We start from the raw sequence: 10,226 nt of genomic DNA, 5'->3' as shown, positions 1-10,226 counted from the left end.
TCACAAAACTCCTACATCGGTGGGCGTAAAACGTCTTAAGGACACTGTGGTATCACACAGGTCTCGATCAGACTTCCAGAAGAAAGATCAATTTAAGAAAATACAGGTTCTAAATTTTCTGAATATTTATGTAATTTAATTTATTTTGTATTAAATTTTTCCAATGTATTTACATATATATATGCATATATTTTTCCAACATTTTTTTTAAGACGTTTTACAATTTATTATATATGTATATATATGTGGAGATTTGTTTTATCTTTTTTATGTTCATTGGTTGTCATATATAGATGTATATATTTCATATTTTGGAAATTTATATGTTTACTGTGTGTTTCTTGTTGAATGAAGGAAAAAAAAAAATGCTTCATACCGCGTACTGTTTTGTGTTTGAGCATGTGTATTATATACATATATATATTTTTTAGTCAAAATTGTTTTACCCAATTCCAATACATGCCATGTTTCTATTTCTTGTATATGTTTAATTTTAAGTTTTGTTTGTTTCGGTTAATTAAAAAAAAAAAATTCATCAAACCTATGAGGTTTAAAAATTTTTGGGCAATTATTATATTTTGTTTTAAATAAATTTTTTTTCAAAAACTGAATTGTCCATGAATTTCTAAACTTTTTGGTGTATTTCTGGCATTTTTTGGTTGCCGGAATAGTGGAATTTGGGTGGAAATTTGAACCGTATCAGAAAAACCCGTTTACCAGAAAAACGGGTCAAGAAAACATGGCTATAGGTTGAAGAAGGGTCAGAAACGAGTTATTGGGTTGAAAAACGGGTATGGGCTGGTTCTGGGAGAAATGGGCTTGATTTTAAAATTTTATTGGACCTGACTCAGTTTCAAAGCTCAGCTTGTGGTTAGAACAAACTACTGTTTAGCCCAAAATCCAGACCCGATTCAAACCCAAGCCCAAGAGAAACGGCTAGAATGGAAATGGGCTCACCATGTGTCGCGATAATAGAGCACCATGTGGTGAGGTGAAACACTGACAAGTGTCATATAGTGGCAAGGCGACATGGTGCAACGTGGGCCACATGTCGCATAGTCGCGAGGCCATGTGTCGACCTGTCACAGGTGACACGTGTTCGCCTTAGTGTCCACCACGTGTAGCCTTCTGGATAACCCACGTGTCGACCTGATACAGGTGAAATGTGGCAGTCTCTGGCGGTGACGTGTGTCGGACAACAATGGGTCCACATGGCGGTGCCATGTCTGCTATGCGATGATGTGCGTGTGCCATGTGAGCTTTTGTGACTGTGGCAACATGCCATATCAGCACAGTGACACATGGCGGTGAACAATATTGGTGAATAGTGACACTAAACAGTTTTTTTTGGGTGTGTACAGTAATTTTTATGGTGTATCCAGAAATCCTAAAATGACATTTTTGTGTTTTTCCTTTTGGAAATTACTTATAATTAGTTTGTTGAGATAAAAAATAATAATTAATTGATTTTTGTTTTGTGATGTTACAAAAATGGCAAGTGGAGACAATAGAACTATGCATGCCCATTCAGACTTTTGGGATTCAGATGCCTCCTTCTATTAGTCATGCAGAAAAATCTAAGAAGTTTAACGGAGCAAACTTCAGGAGGTGGCAGCAGAAGATGCTATTTTACATGGCCACCCTGGGACTTGCGAAGTACTTGACTGAAGATGTGCCATCCAGTAATGAAAAGAGTGATAGGGAGACACTCATGGCGATGGATGCATGGAATAATTCCGATTCTTTATGTCGGAATTATGTTCTGAATGGTCTGTCTGATGCCCTGTATGGTGTATACTGTGGCACGAAGTCAGCTAAGGAGCTGTGGGAAACACTGGACCGGAAGTACAAGACTGAGAATGCGGGTTCAGGAAAGTTTATTAAAGGCTGACTCTTGGACTACATAATGGTAGATACGAAGCCATTAATGAATCAGGTATATGAGTTGTAAGTGTTGATTCAAGAAATGTTTGCTGAAGGGATGATCATGAATGAAGCCTTACACGTGGCTTGTATGATTGAGAAGCTACCTCTAAGTTAGAGTGACTTCAGGAAATATTTGAAACACAAAAGAAAGGAGATGGATATGGAGGCTTTTATTAGCAAGCTTCGCATTGAAGATGACAACAGAAAGTCTGATAAAAGAGCTTCAAAGGTCGTGTTGAAGGCCAATGTTGTGGAGCATGGTCAGAGCTCCAAGAACAAGAAGAAGACTGGAAAAGCTTCCAAGTTGGAGCTTAAAGGAGAAATCTCCAAGAAGGCCAAGTTTCAAGGTGGGTAATTCAACTGTGACAAGATGGGTTACAGAGCTACGGAATGTAGACTGCCAAAGAGAAAAAGGAACCAGGCACAGGTGATGGAGGACATCATTTGAGAGGTTGATGACATTGACCTTAGTGCTGTGATATCTAAGGTGAACCTGGTGGGATCTAATCCTAGAGAGTGGTGGGTAGATATTGGTCCGACCAGCCACGTGTGTTCGAATAGGAGCATGTTCACTTCCTTCGAACCAAAAAAGAACGGGAAGAAGTTGTTCATGCGTAACTCTGCTACCTCAGAAATCTAAGGTGAGGGTAAAGTAATCCTGAAGATGATCTTGGGAAAAGAACCGACTCTGAATAATGTATTGTATGTTCTAGACATTCGCAAGAATCTGGTATCTGGATCGTTGCTGAGCAAACATGGTTTTCGCTTAATATTTGAGTCAGATAATGTTATTTTGTCCAAATTTGGGATGTTTATGGGAAAGAGCTATATAGCCAATGGTTTATTTAAACTCAATGTAATGACTGTAAAGCCAAAAGAAATGAATAAAGCTAGTACTTCTTCTATTTACTTGCTTGAGTTTTCCATTTTGTGGTATGGTAGACTAGGACATATTAATTTTAATTCTCTGCGGAAGTTAATTAACTTAAATCATATTCCCACACTTGCAATTGATTCTAATCATAAATGTGAAACTTGTGTGGAAGCAAAATCAATGAGGTCATCATATCAAATAATTTATAGAAATAATGAACCTTTGGATTTAATACATAGTGATGTATATGATTTAAAATTCGCACCGACTAGAGGTGGTAATAAGTATTTTATCACCTTTATTGATGATAGTACGAAATATTGCTATATATACCTACTAAAGAGCAAGGATGAGCTTATAAAGAAATTTATTCTCTATAAAACGGAAGTTGAGAATCAATTCAACAGGAAAGTTAAAGTGATCATAAGTGATTGTGGTGGAGAATATGTAACTCCATTTGGAGAGTATTGTCTCAACAAGGCATTATACATGAAGTTAGTCCACCATATTTGCCACAATCAAATGGTGTGGCTGAATGGAAAAATAGAACTTTAAAAGAAATAATTAATGTAATGTTTTCAGAACTTATGAGGGGAAGCCATTTTGTCGGCGAATGACTTTTTAAATAAGGTATCCCGGAAAGATCATGTAAAGATACCCTATGAGTTGTGGAAGGGAAGAAAACCTTCTTACAAATATTTACTAGTATGGAGGTGTCTAGCTAAAGTAGTGATACTTACAATTAAGAAGGTGAAGATAGGTTCCAAAATTGTTGATTGCATCTTCATATGATATGCACAGAATAGTAGTGCGTATCGGTTTCTTATATATAGGTAAAAAATTTCTGATATTCACAAGAACACAATAATGGAATTAAGAAATGTATCATTTTTCAAATATATTTTTTCGTATAAAGTGGAAGAAGGACCGAGCTCGTCTAAGCGAGTTTATGATGCTATCAGTGATGATGATAACGATAGTGATCGAGAACAAGAGAATGAAGATGAGATTGAGGTTGAAATTAGACGTAGCAAAAGAGTAAGAATCGAAAAATCCTATCGTTTGGATTTTTTTACTTATATGCTGGAAAGTGAACCTCAAAACTTCCAAGGTGCTGTAAATTCTCTTGAAGTGAATTTATGGAAAGAGACCGTAAAAAGTCAAATTGATTCCATTTTACAGAATCATACTTGAGAGTTAGTAGATCTTCCTCCAGGTTGTAAATCTTTGGGTTACAAATGGATTTTTAAAAGGAAGATGAAAGCAGATGGCTCAATAGATAAATACGAGACGAGACTTGTAATTAAGGGATACAAGCAAAAAGAAGACCTTGATTATTTTGACACTTATTATCCAGTAACGAGGATAAATTCCATAAGGATGGTACTGGCAATCGCTGCATTGCGAGATCTTGTAGTACATCAAATGGATGTGAAAACAACCTTTTTTAATGGAGATCTAGATGAAGAGATATATATGGAGCAACCTGAGGGTTTCTCTGCTCCAGGATAAGAAAAAAAAGTCTGTAGAGTGGTAAAGTCCTTATACGGACTTAAACAAGCTCCAAAGTAATGGCATCAAAAATTTGATAATGTCGTGCTAAAAGATGGGTTTAAAATAAATGAATGTGACGAATGTATCTATGTAAAAGATATAGAGAATGGATATGTTATTCTATATTTGTATGTAGATGACAATCTCATAATAGATAGCAACGACAATATGGTTTGAACTACAAAAGTCATGTTAAATTTTAAATTTGACATGAAAGGTATGGGGCTTGTAGATGTGATTTTAGGTATGAAAATCACGAGGATTTCGAATGGAATCATTCTTAGTCAGACGCATTATGTAGATAAAATACTGGCTAAGTTTAGTAATGATGATACTAATATAGCCAGAACACCCATAGACATGAGTTTACACTTATCCAAAAATAAAGGAGAAGGTGTATCTCAAGTGGAATACACTAGGGTGATTGGAAGTCTGATGTACTTGATGAGCTATATCATATCAGACTTAGCCTATGCAATAAATAGACTGAGTAGATACACGAGTAATCCAAATGAAAATCATTGGAAAAGGATCGTCAGATTACTAAGGTACTTGCGATATACTCGTAAATACGGACTGCACTATACAAGATATCCTGCTGTATTAGAAGGATACAGTAGTGCAAATTGGATATCAGATATTAAGGACTTAAAGTCCACTAGTGGCTATGTGTTTACATTAGTGGGTGCAACCGTGACATGGAAATACTCAAAACAAATCGTGATAGCTTGATCCACGATGGAATCTAAGTTTATACGCCAATTTATAGAGGACATTTCAAGATGGCCTAAACTTGTGTCAGCAATAAGTTTACATTATGACAGTTAATTTGCGATTGGCAGGGTATAAAATATTATATATAATGGAAAGTCTAGACATATTCATCGTAGATACAATTCCATTAGACAGTTAATCCCAACTAGAGTTATCTCAATAGACTATGTAAAGTCGGAAAGATAACATTGTGGATCCGCTAACCAAAGAGTTAAATAGAGAACTAGTTGAGAAGTCATCGAGGGGAATGAGATTGAAGCCCATGAATAAAGTCAATACGATGGAAACCCAACCTAGTTGACTGGATATCCCAAGATCTAGGTTCAATGGGACAACGCAATTGTAAAGACTGGTATGGATCACTGTGGGGGTTAATCTTATATCCATTTCTATGATGAAATAGTGATAAAAAGGGTTAAGTATAAAATATGCTTTTAATGATTCCTATAAGTTGTGTGTGGTAATCAATGCATAGTTATGTTGATTACATTGGAAATAGAAATCATCTATGTGAGAGAGAAGAATGGCTGCTTCAAAGGAGAATTGTTAAGGGTGCAATTTTTTAGAAACACTTGCAGAATCAGGGAGGTGTTCAGGGCCAAAATGAACACAACAATGAGAACTGAAGTGTACTAGGAAGAAATCATGTGTGGGCTATGTTGTCATTTACACAAAAGATGAAATGGTTCAAAGATATTGCATCTACCATTAGTAAGTAAAGAAGATGTAGTCTCACAAGGGAAGGTTCAAAGAGTAACATCTACCTATCCTATGCAGGTTCCAACTGCAGAGCTTTACCACTAGAGTTCTGCTTTGTTTAGTCTAATCATTCATGTGGGGGATTGTTGGATTTTGGGTCTAAATTTGAATGATTTGTAAATGGGTTTTGGGCCTTTAATTTTGTGTTTTTGTACCCTACGTTTTCTAGAGAAAATAATGTTTATTTTAATACATAATAAAATAATATTTTGAAAAATAGGTTGAGAGTTTTACGGTAGATATAACTCTGTGTTGATAGTTTGGAGGACACACGTTTTTCAACATTCTTTTCAGTTTTGCTTTTAGAAAAAATACAGAGAAAAAGCTTTGAAAAATTTTTATGTGAAAAAACTAGAGAGAGAAAAAAAAAATTAGAGACTGTGGTAAAGTAAAGATACACGGATAGTTTGAAGAGAAAAGCTTCGGAGGTGTTAGATCTGAAAGCTTTTGCTACCATTGTATCCTGGGAGACGTTCGTCACAAAACTCCTACACTAGTGGGCGTAAAACGTCTTAAGGATACTGTGTTATCACACAGATCTCGGTCAGACTTTCAGAAGAAAGATCAATTTAAAGAAATACAAGTTCTAAATTTTCTGAATATTTATGTAATTTTATTTATTTTGTATTAAATTTTTCCACATGTATTTACATATATATATGCACATATTTTTCCAACAGAAATTAGAATTTTATGTTGAGTACCTAACCCAGTGGGAAATGTGTTCTTGTTGATATTTTGTAGAATTGGTAAATCTGCCCATTTCTATTGCTTCTCACCGATTACTTCTATTTATAGATTGGTGAGGCCGATTAGTATTGGAAATGTCTATATAACCAACTAAAACTTGTGGACTATATGTTTACCATTCAGGAATCATCTTATCTCTAGTTTTTTGTATAGCCACTTGATTAGCTTCATTCCCAAGAAACTTTATACTTCTTTTACCTTTTAGATGTCTGGTATATTTTCTAGAAATTCGCACCATTCGGTTTGTCATATAGCAAATAACCCATTAAGGATTCAAAAAAATGATTCTTGAATTTGAAAATTGTTATGATATCGTCTATAACAGCAAAAATCCTCTTATCGCAAAACCTAGAGTTATACAAAAATGATAGGGAATAAGACCTCCTTGACCATTGAGCATAAGTTATATAGTAAGGACAGAGGCAAAGTAAACTATTTCTTGCAAGTAATAGGAAAATCAACTACTATCACAACTTAAATGCTTCAATTCTATTCAAGTTATCTAAATACTCTGTTTTTCCCTCAGCTAAGAGAACAAATAGTATAATAGATTGTCTCCTACCAACTCAGCAATCAGCACAAATTGACCCACCTTGTTCAACTTTAAGGCTCCTCATCTTCTTCAAGACATTTATAGTTGTTTATAGACGGAAAATTCAGTCTTCATGTGAATTTCAACCTTCATTTTAATAATGATCCTTCTATTTTTTGGAAAACATAATCTCTCTGAGGATAAATGATGGCATCTTTCATATTTTTGATTTTCATGAAGTTATTTGGTCAAAATAGAAATGAAATATATTTTCATTGCACCTAGCTGCTTCTGTCTTTAGTTTCTTTAATTCTCCTCTGTAGCTACTTTATTCAACTCAACTCTTTTTTTCAACAAAGATGTCCCTTATGAAATGAAACCTAAAATTGATATGTTTGGTTCTCTAATCATGAGTTGGTTCTTATACACAGGTACGGCATTTTGATCATCACACAGCACTTGTACTTCTTGACTAACTGAATATATGTTTGGTTCTCAAGTGATGAGCTTCATTGTTAGACACATGTATCGCACTTTGATTATCACACATCACTAGTACTTCTTGAGTAAGTGGTTATATGTTTGGTTCTCTAGTTATGATCTTGATTCTTACACACATGTGTGACTTTCTGACTATCGCACAGCACTTGTACTACATGAGTGATTGATTTTCATTTTCTTATCAGTTCTTCTCAGAATTGATAAACAAATTCATTAGGATTGCTTTAACAAAGAGACTTCACGACCTTGTATTGGACTTGTGGCAACAAAGTAGAGTTTCTCGAGAAAGTTAAGTTCTTCCTCTACATGTTGTGAATGACAAATCCTTATTTAATGGGTTTAAGAGCATCCGAGTGGTTGATTTTCAATATGTTGGAATCCGTGGAAAGGTTCTTGAACAACTGAGGTCAAATTGTCCATCTCTTCAACTATTGAGGGTGTCTTACTCCACTATTTTGGATGATTTTACAGTTTCAGCCAAAACGTCAGTCGCTTTGAAGTATTTGGAAATACGAGTGTTGCCAGATTAGAAAAGTTGAAATTTCTGCCAAGAATCTTCTTACGCTGCATATTCATGGAAATGTAATGCCTCGCAGTCACTTGCTTCTTACGAATGTTACTAAACTTGTTCGGCTATACATCTATTGGGACTTACCTGAATCTGGCATACACATTGACACTGTTTTTGAAGTGTTTTCTAGCTGTATCTCTCACCTATGAGTTCTCAAATTTGAAAACCATGTCGAGGTTAGTTTATTGAATTACGATGGTAGTTTTTATTTTTCTATTGGATTATGTAAATGTCTCATTCACTGTGTTGTTTTCAGAAATTCAAGGAGAATCAAGTAATTCCTAAATAAATAACTCTCAAGCATTTGCAATTTGCCGTTGGCCTCAAATGTAGCCTTCTCCAATTAAATGCATTCACGGAGCCATTTCCTCACTTGTAAATATTTGAATTAGAGGTAGGTTTTCAACGCTATTTGTGTGTGATTTGTGTAAATGGAAGCACTAAGCTTTCTCAATGATATTTGATATATTATATACAAGTGTACAATATTATTTATATGGTAATTTACATGATTTAAGGATCTATGTGAAGAAACTTTATACTAGTTATTGCACATATCAATTTTGGTCCTTGTTTGCCAGTGTTGACTTGTGATTAATGCATTCTGACTTTTCTCTTTACTACTTGCATAATCAGGTAGGTTTTATTTGATATTTGGCTCTTTGTTGCTTGCATGAATAGAGACTGATTAGAGGGATTTAGTTCCTTAACACCAAATTATGTTTTGTGTTGTACATAATTATAAACAAATGTTCAACTGAGGCATGTATTACATTGCTAACTGCTTTCATGATTATTTCTTAGTTTTTTGAATTATGATGTTTCTTTTATTTGTGCAGTTGGAGCCCATGCATGATGAAGATGAGGAGGATGAGTGCATACTAGTGTATGAAGATGGGGAAGATGAGTGCAAAAACTTTGAAAAAGCCGAAAAATGTCTTCATTTTCACTTGGAGGTGGTTGAGTTATTTGGATATGCTACCTGTATAAGAGATAAAGATTTGGCATTTCATCTCATAGGGAGTGCAAAAGAATTGAAGAAGATGATTATCCATCCTTGCGATTCAAAATCTCATTCGGCTAAACAGATAGAAATTGTCCAAAAGCTTGAAGAAAAAGTTCCTTCCAACATTAAATTTTTGTGCTTATGGTCTAAGAAACCAAAAAATTAGGATATGAATATGTTGAGGATTTATGCATATAAGAAGCATTGATTGGGATAGGTTTCTTCAAGAAAAGAAAATTAGGATATGAATACATTAAGGATGCATGTCGTATATAACCATACTCATTTTGATATCTCTAATAAGACATTTTGTTTTAATGCATTTTCACTTTTGTTTTGACTTTCCTAAACTCTTTGTTTTACTACCATTTATATAGATTATAAATTTATTTAATAATTGCTTAATTACAATTTTCTTTTCCATATATTAATTACATTGAAGTTATATATTACACATGTTTTACATACATTATAACAATAGTTAGTTAACCACTTCTCAATCATAATTACTATCTTTTACCAGCACTAGTTTAATGGTATTCTAAAAAAAAGGTGTTACTTTATTCCCAAAAAAAGAAAAAAAAATTTATTATTCCCCACATGTCTATAGTTTCTTCCTCCATCCTATCTACTTCTTGTTTTAGCCTTTCATTCTCTTTCTTGGCACTCCCTGCTATAGCAATTTTCAATCTCCTTTGGTGAATCTCATATTTTAGCATTGCTATCTCAAACTGTGCTTTTGCTTTTCTTTCCCTTATCGATCTCAGCTTTTGCCTCCTCTGTATCATTATTAAGCATTTCAAAATCACTAGACAACTTGCTTGCCAAATCATTTTCATTTTTCAGCTCCATTTTAAATCCCTCAATCAAAGCTTCTTGACTTAAGATTGTTCTCTCTTTGAACTCTTAACTCATCTTTTTGCAGCTTTGATTTGATAACATGGAATCATAAATTTTTTTTTGGGACAAACTAGTATTT

This window comes from Ziziphus jujuba, chromosome 6 (genome assembly GCF_031755915.1).
Source record: "Ziziphus jujuba cultivar Dongzao chromosome 6, ASM3175591v1".
Taxonomy (NCBI): Eukaryota; Viridiplantae; Streptophyta; class Magnoliopsida; order Rosales; family Rhamnaceae; genus Ziziphus; species Ziziphus jujuba.
This window is presented reverse-complemented; position numbering follows the sequence as displayed.